The sequence below is a fragment of the Bubalus kerabau genome, chromosome 4, assembly GCF_029407905.1.
Source record: "Bubalus kerabau isolate K-KA32 ecotype Philippines breed swamp buffalo chromosome 4, PCC_UOA_SB_1v2, whole genome shotgun sequence".
In the NCBI taxonomy this organism is placed as follows: domain Eukaryota; kingdom Metazoa; phylum Chordata; class Mammalia; order Artiodactyla; family Bovidae; genus Bubalus; species Bubalus kerabau.
The window spans coordinates 166173774-166190793 of NC_073627.1; positions in this window are offsets into that span (position 1 = coordinate 166173774).

Genomic DNA, 17020 nt, shown 5'->3' on the forward strand with positions numbered 1-17020 from the left:
TTCTTTTATTTAACCAAACAGCTGGATTGAATATTCCTATCAATCAACTCAATGGTTATGACTGTACCCTGGGTTTGGCTGGAAAGCCCCTCTTTAGTGTCCTATTTGTTGGAATCCTACTCATCTTCCTAAACCTATTCACATCTCACTCTACCCAGAGAGACCTTCCTGATTACCCTAGCCAAACTTACCTCATCCTTCTTAACAGTGGCTACAGGGCTTCTCTATAGGACATAATTCAAGACCACTTACATATTGCTTAATGAATGGTACTAACTGCTTCATGAATCTCGTTTCTCTAATCAGATTATAAGTTACACAAAGGCAGGAATCATGTTTGCCCTACTGCTTGATACTGGGCACAAGTATTCAAATATTGTTTGTTGATTGACCAATTAAAATGAGGAAACAGTCACCCACCCACGTGAACCCAGCTCAGCAGCATTCTACTCAGGGCAGATTTAAGCATTCCTGACCCCTGAACCTCTGTTGACGCTTCAGCAGCTAGCCCTGGGTGCCAACTCCTCTGCAGCAGCCCCAGGAACAGAAAAGTGCTGAGAACTTCTGATCAAACTAACTAGCATAGTACTTCTGTGGAGATGAGTAACTCAAGGAGACCTGGAAGGACAGTTATCCCCTTCTGCTAGCAGGATGCTTTTAACCCAAAAGTGTATTTTGAATGATTATCAATGTTATCTTACTGCTATCTTAACTTGAGATCTGAGAAAGTCAGTGTACATTTCCAAAGTAAAAAGTTGAGAAGAACCTTAGTCAAATCATGGCCCATCTAGATGATGCAATACCACACAGCCATTCAAAATAATAAGATAGAAATATTCGGACTGGTTTGGAATAATGTCTAAAATCTAATTTTTCATGGACAATACAAGTTTTACATAAACATTGATTCGATTTGTATAAACATGTATTTTTGAATTCACACAGACATGCTCACACATGTGTTATAGATGCATGGACAATCTATGGATGAATTCACAAAAAATACTGTCAGTCATGGGTCTCTCTAGAGTAGAATTTGCAGCCTGGAGGGGGAGGAGAACCAAAACTTTACCATTTCACTTCAGGCAATTTGGTAGTGTTTTTAAGATTTTGCAGTAAGCATGACTTTGATTACTTATGTCATTTTGGAGTCATATTTCTTCAGTTTGCAGAAAGTCACCCGCTCAGGTCTTCAACGATGTGACCTCACCAACTTCTCACTGCTCTACCATGTGTTCTGGGCCCCCGCCACCCACGTGGTGACTGTCTCCAATCCATGCAACTTCAGCCAGTGTCCTTTTTCTCAGGAATTACCATCCCTCTCTTATTCCTCTGGGGAACCCTCGCTTTTGTCCTTCAACACCCACCCAAAGTCCCACCATCTCTGTGATGCTCCCAGGATGAATTAATTGCTTGCACTCCATGCCCTCATAGCACTTTCCCCACATGGATAAGTGGTAGAACATGGGTATAAACTATATTTTTAAAAACTACATTTGTCTCCTCCACAAGAGTGAATTCCTTCAAGCCAGTATCCAACTGTATATTGTTCACCTTTGGGTCCCTTGCCCCTCACACAGTGCCTGGAACACAGTGAGTGCTCATAGAAGTGTTTGATGAAAGCAAAAACTGCAAATTGAAATCCTGAAATCCTGTCTACACAACCCTGGACACTCCAAATAGCCAAACAATTTTAGATAACAACCTACTTCCTGATAGTCTCAGTATTTTGCTTCTCAAGTCAACAGACAAAACCCCCATTTGTATTCTGTGCATTAGCTCCACGTAATGATTTGATGTCACAATCTACTATAGGTCAGCCCAAAGCAAGCCCTCTGATTGAATTAAAGAAATATAATCAGAATACAATCTTTGATATAATGCATCACACAGATTATTCCAGACAGAGTCTCAGGAGCAGTTTCATGGATCAGCTTGACATAAATTAGGGCATACTTTCCATTAAATCCATATGTAACAAATTTTCTTTCTGTGTTAATATTCAATAACTGACCTAATTTGAGTAAACTCCCTGTTCTTAGTTATGTGTCACCTCTGAGAGCTTCATGGCCACCAACTTTCACTGTTTACCAGACAGAAAACTACATTTCAGGAACCTCACCACTGAGCCTGTGAACCAACATAAACTAGTCCAAAATAAAAGTATCTATAATACACTGTAGAAAGTGATCTACCTACCTGATCATATTTCGTTCTTTGGGCAACAGTCAGGCTTCAGCTAAAGCGTTGTCCTCTTTTCTGTTGCTGTTGTTCAGTTGCTAAGTTGAGTCCGATTTTCTGTGACCCCATAGACTGCAGCATGCCAGGCATCTCTGCCCTTCGCTATTTCCTGGAGTTTGCTCAAACTCATGTCCACTGACCCAAGAATGCCATCCAACCATCTCATCTTCTGTCACCCTCTTCTCCTCCTGCCCTCCATCTTTCCCAGCATCAGGATCTTTGCCAGTAAGTCAGCCCTTCGCATCAAGTGGCCAAAGTATTGAAGCTTCAGTTTCAACATCAGTCCTTCCAAAGAATATTCAGGACTGATTTCCTAGTAGGATGGACTGGTTTGATCTCCTTGCTGTCCAAGGGACTCTCAAGAGTCTTCTCCAACACCACAGTTCAAAAGCATCAATTCTTTGGTGCTCAGCCTTCTTTTTGGTCCAACTCTCACATCCATACATGACTAATAGAAAAAAACATAGCTTTGACTATACAGACCTTTGTCAGCAAAGTGGTGTTTCTGCTTTTTAATATGCTGTCTAGGTTTTTCATGGCTTTCCTTCCAAGGAGCAAGCATCTTTTAATTTTGTGACTTTTAATTTCTTTATTTAAAGTCACCATCCACAATGATTTTGGAGCCTAAGAAAATAAGATCTGTCACGGTGTCCAATTTTTCCCCTTCTATTTGCCATGAAGTGATGAGACCAGATGCCATGATCTTAGTTGTTTGAATGTTGAGTTTAAAGTCAGCTTTCCTTAGTCTCCTCTTACACTGTCATCAAGAAGCTCTTTAATTTCTCTTCACTTTCTGCCATTAGAGGGGTATCATCTCTGTACCTGAGGTTGTTGATATTTCTCCCAGCAATCTGGAGTCCAGGTTGTGATTCACCCACTCCAGCATTTCACATGATATAAAGTTCTATAATATTTCCTAAGTTTCTTCAGGGCATGGACACTGCACTTGTGCCGAGGAATAAACCAATGGTATTTTAACAAATATTTGAAATAAAGAATGTGCACACAAAACACAAACCAAAAACAACATGAGACAACAACAATAACAAAATGACTGCTCTAGGAGGTAGGAGTTACTAACCTTATCTTACAAAGGAGAACACTGAGGATCAAAGCAGTTGGATGCGTTGTCTGAAGTCACACAGCTACTGAGTGGCAGAGCCCAGCTTAAAGCCAAATCCCTTGACTCCATCTCTTTGGTTCTGGACATGAGTCTCAGCAAGCTCCGGGAAATGGTGAACGACAGGGAAGCTTGGCGTGCAGCAACCCATGAGGTCGCAAAAAGTCAGACATGACTGAGCCACTGAACAACAACAGGCAGGTAGTAATACCAGAATAGATGAGATAACTACGGGGCGGGCAGGAGCCCAGAGAAGAGGTTGTAGCAGCGTTTGCAATAACCCATATGCTTTCCTCATGGAAACATGGACCAAGCACCTTCTCCGGAGCCCTAGGATTCACTGAGGGCCCGGAAAGCCTGGAAAGGAGAAAGATGGGAGAGGAAGTGACAATGGGAGGGATGACAGATGAGGAAAAAGAGAAAGGGTTTCCTGAATGAGATACGTGAAAACATGGCTACCTAGTCATGGGCCTTTCTCCTTGTAAGACATTTCTATCCCTCAGAAATGCACAAAAGAAAGATTATTTTATCAATGTTATAGAAATGAGTTCAAAAATTATTTCATGGTTACAGGCTATATTTCCTAAATTTTTAGCTTCATTTATTTTTCCCCATTTCTCTATTGACGTTTAAGTGGTTTCTTACAAGTGAGTTGCATGAGCTTTTTATATATTATTATTAAACATATTAACTCTGTTTTGAAGCAATTTTCCTGTTTTGAAGGATTGCTGTCCATAACAGAACAATGCTATACAAAGGCATTATGCTTTACAAATATGACTCCCTGTTTTGGTTTCACTGACGAAGAAAGAGAAGCTTAAAATTCAGTGTTTTCTCTCTTTTGTTTTAAAGGTAAAATTTTATTAATTAATTTTTTGGAAGTAACATTGATTTATAGCATTATATAAATATCATGTGCACAACATTAGATTTCTAATTCTGTACACATTATAACAGGCTCACCACTAAAAGTTTAGTTTCCATCCATCACCATGCACTTGACTCCCTTTACTCATTTCAACCCTCCTCCACCCACTCCCCTTCTGGTAACCACTACTCTGTTCTCTGTAGCTGCACATTTTTCCTTTTTGGGGGTTTGGTCATTGATTTTGTTTGCTTATTTTTTATATTCCACATGAGTGAAATCATACTGCTTGCCTTCTCTGTCTGACTTATTTCATTTAGCATAATTCACTCATTATGAGAGCCCCTTGGACTGCAAGGAGACCCAACCAGTCCATCCTAAAGGAAATCAGTCCTGAGTATTCATTGGAAGGACTGATGCTGAAGCTGAAGCTCCAGTACTTTGTCCACCTGATGCGAAGAACTGACTCATTGGAAAAGACCCTTATGATAGGAAAGATTGAAGGCCGGAGGATAAGGGGATGACAGAGGATGAGATGATTGGATGGCATCACTGACTTGATGAACATGAGTTGAGTAAGCTCCAGGAGTTGGTGATGGACAAGGAGACCTGGCGTGCTGCAGTCCATGGGGTTACAAAGAGTTGGACACGACTGAGCAGCTGAACTGAACTGAACGGAATGCACTCAAGGTCCATCCATGTTGTTACAAATGGCAATATTTCATCTTACGGTTTTTCCTGTGGTCATGTATGGATGTGAGACTTGGACTGTGAAGAAGGCTGAGCACCGAAGAATGGATGCTTTTGAACTGTGGTGTTGGAGAAGACTCTTGAGAGTCCCTTGGACTGCAAGGAGATCCAACCAGTCCATTCTGAAGGAGATCAGCCCTGGGAGTTCTTTGGAAGGAATGATGCTAAAGCTGAAACTCCAGTACTTTGGCCACCTCATGCAAAGAGTTGACTCATTGGAAAAGACTCTGATGCTGGGAGGGATTGGGGGCAAGAAGAGAAGGGGACGACAGAGGATGAGATGGCTGGATGGCATCACTGACTCGATGGACGTGAGTCTGAGTGAACTCCGGGAGTTGGTGATGGACAGGGAGGCCTGGCGTGCTGCGATTCATGGGGTCGCAAAGAGTCGGACACGACTGAGCGACTGATCTGATCTGAAGCAGTATTATATATATATATGTTTTTCACATCTTCTTTATGCATTCATCCATTGATGAACATAGATTATTTCTCTGTCTTTGTTATTGTAAATCATGCTGTCATGATTTGTCCAAACCTATGGGATGTAAAATATCAAGAATGAACTCTAATGTACTAAACTATGGACTTAGGATGATAACCATGTGTCACTGTAGGCTCATGGACTGTAGCAAACAAATATTATCAACATCCCGCACTCTGGGGGATTTTTTTTGATCCCAGATCCTAGATAAACTTTGTTGCTTCCAGAACTTCAAATAAATGGAATGATTCAATATATGCTTTTTTTAAAAGTCTGATCTTTTTCACTTAGCATAAGGTATTGGAGATTCACTCACATCTTTGCATGTATCAATAGTATGTTCCTTTCTATTGTTGACTAGTTTATCCATTCTTTTATTCATGGATACTTGAGATGTTTCTAGATTTTTTTTTTTACTATTATAAAATACACCATTCTGAACATTCTTGTAAACAAATGCTTTACTTCCTCTTGGATATTACACTTAAGGATAGAACTGCTGATTCATAGGGCAGGTATATATGGAGGTTAATAAGTAACTTCCAGATCTTTCTCCAAAGTGGTTGTAGCCACTCTCTCTTTTATAACAACACAGGAAAATGTTCAAAGCATACTATTCAGTTATTAAAAAAAAAAAAAAGAGCAGTATATAAAACTGTATCTATAGTATAACCCAGTCATGTATCATATATGTTTATAGGGAAAAAATGGAAAGCAATCCTTTCAAATGCTAATAGAAATAACCTCTGCATGTGAAAATGAAAGCATTAGTCACTCAGTAATGTGCCACTCTTCACGAGTCTATAGACTGTAGACTGCCAGGCTCCTCTGCCCATGGAATTCTCCAAGCAAGAAGACTAGAGTGGGTAGCCATTTCCTTCTCCAGAGGATCTTCTTTACTCAGGGATCAAACCCAGATCTCCCACATTGGAGGCAGATTCTTTACCATGTGAGCCACCATAATGAGTTGCAGATACTTTTCTTTTTTTTTTCTATTTGTATTTTTCTGCATTTTGCTAATTTGCTACATATGGATGTCTTACCTTAAGACAATATAAATTTGTTTTTTTTTTTAAAGAAAAAGAAGTGTCAATAGACAACCTTATCAAAACACTCTCTTCTGTGTATAAAACGGTCAAGAAATACAAAGAATTAATCATGATCCCAATTTCCCAGAGAAGGAAAAATTATCTATCTATGGTAATCTAAAAAAGAAAGAACTTATATGATAAGATCCACCCACAACTCATAAAACCGTTCATTTGTGCAGGTCTTTTCTGAGTCTAAATACTTGAGTTGGTGGTAGGTAGAAGGATTTCCCTTCTTCTGCCCTTATTGATTCTCCATGTTAGCAAAGCACTGTATAATGTAGTCTTTTTTTACACTGTATTCTAGAGCTTCCACTTATCCCATAAGCACTGTCATATTACTTGAAGCAAGATCATAATAGGGGCCAAATGTGTTTATGGAAAGACTGGGCACCTCGAGGAAAGTGTATTTCACATGGCCATGTCTAAAATATAATCATATCATTGATAACAATATGGCGAAATTTAAGATACGCTGCAATATTTGTGCAAAGCATGAAAAATCCCCAGTTATACATGGCATTGGAATGCAACTCCTCACTGGAGGCACACAGGAGGCTATTTCAACTTGATGGACTATTTGGAAGCCATTCTCAATGTGATTCTTTTTTATCTCAAACAGAAGCTCAGATTACAAGGAGAAACTTTTCCCTCAACCAGCAGTATCAAAAAAATTTAAGTAGAATATATAGCATTTATCAAATAAAAAAAGAAGTCCCACTTCTCAAATACTTTATGTGTCACATCTTTACAAAGAAGTTTATATATAATATCTCATTGGTTGTTCACCAAAACTCTACAAAGTGGGAATTCATTTCAAAAGCTGGAAGCTCTCACCTGATATAGTCATTGGCCCAATGCCCACCTCCTGTAAGAGGCAGAGTCTGGATCTGAGTTCAGGTCTAATGAAGTCAATTTTCACAAGACAGATGCTGCTCATGCAGTTCTAATTGGTGCAATATTAGAAGAAAAACAACCAAAACATTCAAGTTCCAGCCTGCAAGGGCAACATCCTTTGGGGATTATTTGGAAGGATTACTAGATCATAGATATGTTTGGCCTGCAAACCTGTCTCAATGGAAGTGTGAGCTCAAGCAATGAAACCATTTATCTGCCATCTCAGGTTAGATTCTTTTTATGAGACTGCCCAAGAATAGGGTGTCCAAGGACCACATGTAGAGACTCCAAGGTTTACTTTTATTTCTACATGGAATGCTATAATACCAAATTTTCCTAAAATGAAATATTGTAGTAATAAGAATGTAAACTCTGGAGTCAGACTTCTAGTTTTGCTTCTAATTAACAATATACCCTGATATATAAAATGGAATACTACTCAGCCATACAAAATGAGATAATGCCATTTGCAGCAACATGAATGCACCTAGAGATTATCACACTAAGTGAACTTAAGTCAGAAAGGGAAAGACAAATACCATGTGATATCACTTACATGTAGCATCTAAAATATGGCACAAGTGAACATATCTACTAAACAGAAACAGACTCATAGGCGTTGAGAAGAAACTGGTGGTTCCATGGGGAGGGATGGACTGGGAGTTTGGGATGAGCAGACTATTACACACAGAATGGATAAACAATAAGCCCCTACTATATGGCATAGTCGGAGAAGGCAATGGCACCGCACTCCGTACTCTTGCCTGGAAAATCCCGTGGATGGAGGAGCCTGGGGGGCTGCAGTCCATGGGGTCACTAAGAGTCGAAAATGACTGAGCGACTTCACTTTCACTTTTCACTTTCATGCATTGGAGAAGGAAATGGCAACCCACTCCAGTGTTCTTGCCTGGAGAATCCCAGGGACAGGGGAGCCTGGTGGGCTGCTGTCTATGGGGTCGCACAGAGTCGGACACGACTGAAGCGACTTAGCAGCAGCAGCAGCAGCAGCATATGGCATAGTAAATGATATTCATTATCCTATAATAAACCATATTGGAAGAGAATATTTAAAAGTATGTATACACACACACACACACACACACATATATATGTATTCATAAACTGGGCCACATTGCTGTACACCAGAAACTAATACAACATTGTAAATCAACAATACTGCAATAAAATAATTTTTTTTAAGAAAACCAGTATATCCTGGAACAAATTGCTTAAGCTTGCTATATGGCTTAGTTTCTTTATCTGTAGAAATGGAAATAATAATAATTGTAGCTACTTCATGTAGCTGCCATGAAGATTAAGAGATTAAATTCACGTAGATGAGTGAATCCATGCTTTAAACTATATCCAGCACACGGTAAGCAGTTTCAACCAAGGTAGGCTGCTGTTTTTGTCATTTCTTTTTCTTTAGTACATGTCATTCACATGTTTAGAACAAAGTGAGTCATTCAGGCTAATTTTTTAAATGCTTGAATTAGTCAAAAATACATGTTACACATTTTAAAATAAATCCTTTATGTTACTTTCAAAAAGATACAGGCATTTAAACTAAAGTAACTAAAAAGCATTAACAGAGGAAGTTTCATAGGGGACCTTCTCCAGAAAATAGATGTTAACAGTTTGCTTATAAGTGAATTAAGCCCTTTGAAAAGTGTCTTCCATTAAATAGTATAAGTATTTCATTGCATCATACTATTTGCTTGACTAACCGTCATTTTCCTTTCAAAAAGCAATTTCATAGATTAAGAAAGCAATGAAAATCATCAAGATAACTGATGCATATCTTACTCTTACCAGGAAACCCAAACTCAGCACTTGAGGTCACATGGCTTCCTTGAAGAAAGCTTATACTCTCATTTCAGTCCAGTCCATCTTTAGAAAGTGACTCCTTAAATTGGGTTAAATTCGTTCTCCTTAAAATGTTCATGCTATGGCACTGCTCCCTGGAGTCACACTAAAGGAGTCTCATTCCTTTTCTTGTTTTATAGCAGTTTGAGAATTCGCAGACAGCTGTGCTATCCTTCCCTGAAATGTTTTCCCTGAAAGAACATCCTCAGTTCTTTGGACTATTTTTCACTGGCATGACTTTAGGTGCATCATCCGCTTTGGTTGTTTCCTTCTAGACTTCCTCCACTTGACATTTTTCCTCCTACTATATTGGGATTAGCAGGACTGAACGAGAAACTCTAAGTGTAATCTGATCAGGGCAGAGTAATAAGTAAGGTACTGCCTTGCTTTTTCTAGACCCAAGACGTGCTCTAGTCACTGACTCTCCTGACTTGCACCAAGTTTAGCATATTCCACCTCTTCCTTTGTTTCTTTTATTCTTTGAAGGGAGGGAGGAAGCTGTATTAGTCAGGGGAGAGAGAGAGACTGATTTACCAAAAGAATTCATTTGATTATGGAGCCTGAGAAAAACAGACCCAAGAACACTGATGGCATAGTTCTAGTGGAAGTTCTAAGGCCTCAGAAACAGGAGAGCCACTGGTCTAAGTTCCATTCTAAATCCAGTAGAAGACTGATGTCCCAGCTCAAAGACAGCCAAGCAGAGGGAGTATATACTTTGTTACTCAGCTTTTATTCTGTTCACACCTTTAATGAATTGGATTAGTGAAAAAGTGTCTGACTCTGCGACCCCATGGACTGCAGCATGCCAGGTCCCCCTGTTCACCACCAACCCTTGAAGCTTATTCAAACTCATGTCCATCGAGTTGGTGATGCCATCTAGCCATCTCATCCTCTGTCGTCCCCTTCTCCTCCTGCCCTCAATCTTTCCCGGCATCATGGGAGTCAGTTTTCAAATGAGTCGGTTCTTCATCTCAGGTGGCCAAAGTATTGGGCTTTCCGCTTCAGCATCAGTCCTTCCAATGAATATTCAGGACTTATTTCCTTTAGGATGGACTGGTTGGATCTCCTTGTTGTCCAAGGGACTCTCAAGAGTCTTCTCCAACACCACATTTCAAAATCATCAATTCTTCGGTGCTCAGCCTTCTTTACAGTCCAACTCACATCCATACATGACTAATGGGGAAAAAAAAACATAGCTTTTACTAGACAGACCTTTGTTGGCAAAGTAATATCTCTGCTTTTTAATATGCTGTCTAGGTTGGTCAAAGCTTTTTTTCCCAAGGAGCAAGCATCTTTTAATTTCATGGCTACAGTCACCATCTGCAATGATTTTGCAACCATCTGCAACCCCATGGACCCACGGAATTTTCTAGGCCAGAATACTGGAGTGGGTAACCTTTCCCTTCTCCAGGGGATCTTCCCAACCCAGGGATCAAACCAGGTCTCCTGCATTGCAGGCAGATTCTTTATGAGCTAAGCCATAAGGGAAGCCCAAGAATACTGGAGTGGGTTGCCTATCCCTTCTCCAGTGGATCTTCCCAACCCGGGAATCGAACCAGTGTCTCCTGCATTGCAGGCAGATTCTTTACCGACTGGGGAAAGAAATCTGCTTTATTCAGTCTATTGATTCCAATGTTAATCTCAATCAGAATCTCCATCAGAGACATATCTAGAAATAATATTTCACTAGATATGTGGTCACCCCACTGCTCAGTAGAGTTGACACATAAAACGAGCCATCACAGAGTGCTGTGCAGCGTGTCAGTCTTTTCTTTCCCACCTTCTACCTTCAACATTTCTCCCTGAACTTTACATCTATCCCTATTACATTTCTTTCAGCATTTTCCCCATAGTTTCAGATTTGTGAAATCTCAGATACTGATTCCCTTATCATCTTATGGTACTTCTTAGGTGGCTCAGTGGTTTAAAAAAAACTTTGCCTGCCAATGCAGGAGACATACGAGACTTGAGTTCAATCCCTGGGTAGGGAAGATCCCCTGGAGGAGGAAATGGCAATTCATTCCAGAATTCTTGCCTGGAAAATCCATGGACAGAGGAGCCTGGTGGGCTACAGTCCATGCGGTCACAAAGAGTCAGACATGACAGAACATGCATGATATCATCATATTGGATATCAGCCCCAAAATGCCATGTATATTGTTCAACAAATCTGCCAATACAAAATGTTAAGCTGGAAAATACCAAGAAAACCATCATATAGAGTGCCTGGTTTCCATCCATGCATTAAGCAGTTATGCTGAGACTAGTCATTGATTAACTATTATCTAGTTTAACTGTCACATCAGCTGCCATTATCTTCCTAAGAACAGAAAAGTTTAGAATATTTCATTATGCCTATAACTTTCCTTTCAAGGAGTAAGCTTCTTTTAATTTCATGGCTGCAGTCAGCATCTGCAGTGATTTTGGAGCCCCAAAAAGTAAAGTCTGACACTGTTTCCACTGTTTCCCCATATATTTCCCATGAAGTGATGGGACCAGATGCCATGATCTTCGTTTTCTGAATGTTGAGCTTTAAGCCAACTTTTTCACTCTCCTCTTTCACTTTCATCAAGAGGCTTTTTAGTTCCTCTTCACTTTCTGCCATAAGGGTGGTGTCATCTGCATATCTGAGGTTATTGATATTTCTCCCGGGATTCTTGATTCCAGCCTGTGCTTCTTCCAGCCCAGTATTTCTCATGATGTACTTTGCATATAAGTTAAATAAGCAGGGTGACAATATACAGCCTTGATGTACTCCTTTTCCTATCTGGTCCCATCACTTCATGGGACCTTCTGGTCCCAATCACTTCAGTGGAAACACTGTTAGACTTTATTTTTTGGGGCTCCAAAATCACTGCAGATGGTGATTGCAGCCATGAAATTAAAAGACGCTTACTCCTTGGAAGGAAACTTATGACCAACCTAGATAGCATATTCAAAAGCAGAGACATTACTTTGCCAACAATGGTCCGTCTAGTCAAGGCTATGGTTTTTCCAGTGATCATGTATGGATGTGAGAGTTGGACTGTGAAGAAAGCTGAGAGCTGACGAATCGATGCTTTTGAACTGTGGTGTTGGAGAAGACTCTTGAGAGTCCCTGGGACTGCAAGGAGATCCAACCAGTCCATCCTAAAGGAGATCAGTCCTGGGTCTTCTTTAGAAGGACTGATGCTAAAGCTGAAACTCCAGTACTTTGGCCACCTCATGCGAAGAGTTGACTCATTGGAAAAGACTCTGATGCTGGGAGGGATTGGGGGCAAGAGGAGAAGGGGATGACAGAGAATGAGATGGCTGGATGGCATCACCGACTCAATGGACATGAGTTTGAGTGAACTCTGGGAGTTGGTGATGGACAGGGTGGCCTGGCATGCTGCAATTCATGGGGTCGCAAAGAGTCGGACACACCTGAACGACTGAACTGAACTGAACATGTCAGAAAAACTGAAATCCAGACATATTATGTCTATAGCATTTCCCTTGTTAACTTGTTTTGAAAAAGAAGTTAGTCCAGCCTGATTAGGCCTCAATGGACCCATTCTGGCCCCTAAGTTTCACAATCTATCTCGTTCATGAACTATCAGAGACTTTTGCCTAGGAACATACTTTTTAAGTCTGTAATTAGTAACATTTGCCTTCTTTTCCATAAATACATGTCTACTTTCTATTCAAGTCATAGGTGGATTAACTAGTGTATAGTTTGACTTTCCACAATTAAATCATGCAATGTATTATAACCTTGATTAAATGGACATACATTGAAAGGACATACTGCTTCATGTCTTTGTGTTAACTAACATCTGTGTTCACAGCTTCAGACTTGAGACTTCTTGAGGGCAAGAGGTAAAGATGCCTTACTTACCTGAAAGCAAATAACAAAACTAATTAGCCCTGATTCCCTTCTTGGCCAAGGTCTATAGTTAAAGAGTCTTTGTCTCAAGTGGGCTTCAAAGCACTTGTCTAGATGTGTTTAAGTTTGCTCCTTCTGCTCTGTGATTTGATCATGATAGACTTAAACATCACTAATAATCCTGTGTGTAAATCTAATTTTTCTGGCTAGTAAGATTTGAAAGATATACTGCATCAGTAAATTAGAAAACTGAGTTTCACAAACACATAAAATTTCTTCCATCAGGAAGATTCTGAAATTATTAGAAACCAAACATGAAGTGCAGGAAGGGGCTTTAAAACATGGCTATAACTGCAGACTTATGGGCAGAATCAGCTTGCCTTTGGGGACCCTCTAGCCAACTCTTTTGCCTGCAACGTTTTTCCTGAACTCAAGACTTCGCATCTTTCCTGCTCTTGCTGGGTTAGAAATTCTTGGCACCCTGTGCCATTTGCTTCATTTCCTGGTTGGTTGGTTGGTTGGTTCTCTGGTTGGTGACATGTGTGTTCCTAAATTGGATTCTCATGAAGTTAGCTTTTCTCCTCCTATCTTTGGGCTTCCCTCACAGCTCAGTTTGTAAAGAATCCGCCTGCCATGCAGGAGACCCTGATTTGATTCCTGGGTCGGGAAGATCCCCTGGAGAAGGGATAGGCTACCCACTCCAGTATTCTTGGGCTTCCCTTGTGGCTCCACTGGTAAAGAATCCACCTGCAATGCGGGAGACCTGGGTTCGATCCCTGGTTGGGAAGGCTACCCACTCCAGTATTCTGACCTGGAGAATTCCATAGACTGTATAGTCCATGGAGTCACAAAGAGTTGGACATGACTGAGCGACTTTCACTCACTCACTTTCTACTATGAAGGAAAGTTTGTCCTCTCCAGGCTCAGAACTCTCAAGGATGCTCCTTCTCAGCAAATGAATGTCAGCAATGACTGTCCTTCAGTCCCCTGCTGAAACCCCTCATACTGACCAATCCATCCCACTTTGTAAGCCCTCATTCAACAACTGAGTTGATAAAAATCGAGTCAGTTTAAATCAAGTTTAAATAAAAACGAGAATTTCAATAAAACTCAGCCTCAGTCGGATCACAGCCCATTGAATCCATCTAGATGGACACACTAGGACTAGGTGATGATCTAGGATAACCATGTTGACTAAATGTCAGGACTCTAGAATGAATCATACTTCTACTCTGTGTGTCCTTGGCAAGCCATTTCTTTTCTCCCAGCCTCAGCTTTATAATCTGTATAAAAAGGTAGTTTGACTAGACTTTCCCCAAGGTTCTCTTTAGCTCTCAAGTTCCATGGAACTACATATCTATTGTAAAGTTTCCCATTATTAACCTGTAACATTTGTGTGTCAGAGCCTGACCCAGCTAAGAGCAGTATAATCACAACTTTAGAGGCAAGGAAAGACTGTCAGGACTTAAAGAAATTGAACAAACTTTTGTTTCTTCTCTCCCCACTTTTCCTGTCTGTTCTTCAAGTTTCCCAAATATGAAAGTATTATGGTGAAGGAGAAGCTCCTTTCCAGCCTAAACGGCACTGGGGAATATGGAAATGTCATGACAACGCCTGTCCTCAGTTGATCCAGCCCAAATTTGCACATGCAAGAGCTTCAGATAGCTATCCCAACTTCTGGGTGTTCATCCAAGCCAAACCTCGGAGTCCTTGGACTCGATCCCTTTTTGTAAGCAGGAATAAATCGAGAATTGCATTTTCTTTCTGCTTCAAAATGCCTCAAAAACTTTGGGGATAAAACTAACCCATACACGAAAAGAGCCATCCCCTCATGTATAATATACCCCTGTACTGATATCCATACATGTCCCAGTGACCACTGGAACTGCATTGTAGAACACTGGACTCTTCCAAAACATCAAGAGGAGGCCAGTTCACTAGAATGTAAGGATGTCGGTGTAAAAGTAGCTAAAAGGATAAGGTCGCTGGGAGAAACTACTGACTTGTTTCAGCGATGGCTTTGGCTAGAGTGACCCACTGCATGGTTTTGCCCATGATCTGATCACAAAGAGTCGTTTTTACTTACAGGCTATATTAAATAGGTGAGACAGTTTTGGTAGAGTTAGGGAGAAGGGATTTGATTGCTTCAAATCTTTAAATGATAACAGCTTTACCATTTTTTTCCATATAACATGCCATATTTATGAGACAGTGACGGGGTAGGGGTCAAAGAAAATGAAAACAAAGAAAGGATTCAGAAGAGTAGGAAGATCTGGCCTTGACAAGACTAAAGAGATTTAAAATTTTCCATTCTATGGTGTATTTAAAGCACTAATTCATTTTCCAAAAGTTTCTGTTCACTGTATTCCAGGATCTGAGTTAATCCAAAGTCTAAACAATATGTTGATTCTGTCTCTATTTACACATTCATTCATTCAGTAAATGTATTTATTGACTGTATTCTGTGTAAGGCATTATGTTAAACATTCGGAGAGTGTAAAGATATATATAAGGCATAGCTTTGCACTTTACCATCTCATTGTCCAGTGGGGAGACAAAATCATATGCATATGACTATAATACATCACTGCATTCACTATTAAAGAATTCATTAAAGAAGAGGCATTCAAAAGTACACACTAAGATGTAAAGGAATGAAATCCCAGGAAGAAGGAACAGCATGGGAAGAGGTGGAGACAAAAAGTACAAAGCTATTTTAGGGGATGACTGGATCAGTGTAGCTGGATGTAGAGGGAATAGCAGGGAAAAACTTGGAAAGGTCTGAGTATGTTGGGGCAGGTTATGAATGACTTAAATCTCACACTGACAAGTCTGGCCTTTATTTACTAGAAACAAGCAGTCAATGGTGGTTTGGAACAGGGAATGCTATGTTGCTTTCAGAACACTGATCTCAAAATTGGATGCAGGACTGATGAAGTCAGTGAGGTTGGGGCCATGGTGATGAGTTACAGGACTTTCAGTTGACTCAATGCAAGATAATAATGACCACACCTACGTAGGTAATAATTAAGAACTACAAGAACATGGATGGAAGAATTAGACACTATATATGCAGAAAGGGCTTCCCTGGTGGCTCACACAGTAAAGAATCTACCTGCAATGTGGGAGACCCAGATTCAATCCCTGGATCAGGAAGATTCCATGGCAAAGGGAATGGCTACCCACTCTAGTATTCTTGCCTGGAGAATTCCATGGAGAGAGGAGCCTGATGGGCTAGAGTCCACAGGGTCACAAAGTATTGAACACGACTTAGCAACTAAACCACCACCATGCAGAATGAGAGAGTTCTGGAAAAGTCTATAATTCTTAACTGGGATGACAGAAACAATATGGGTCCCCAAGGGATAAACACTATATGAGTGATTATATTAACTCAATTTTAGGCATTTACTGTATCAGTGAATCATTTTGCTGTACACCTGAAACTATCACAACATTGTTAATCGACTCTACTCCGATATAAAATAAAAAGTTAAAAAAAATTTTGTTAATGCTTAAGGAGTTAAACAATATTTGTCACTGTGCCTATGAGAAATCTTACTTTTCAAACTTAGATTTGAGCTAGGAACTGGTAAAGCCTAGTGACACCTTCTCATTGTTCATTTATAAATACATGCCTAATTCCAAACAAGAAGGAAAACAGAAGCACTTCATGTTTTCTCTGTCTAATCATGAATTATCCAACACCCATTCACTTCTATTGGCTTGTCCACATTGTTGGAAATAATCAGAACAGAGCACAGAATAGGTCCACAAAGCATATTCCGTCCTTGCTACCACAGGCTGTGGGTCACAGCTCCAGAATAACCAACAACTGGAGAAAATGCACTCAGTCTGGATT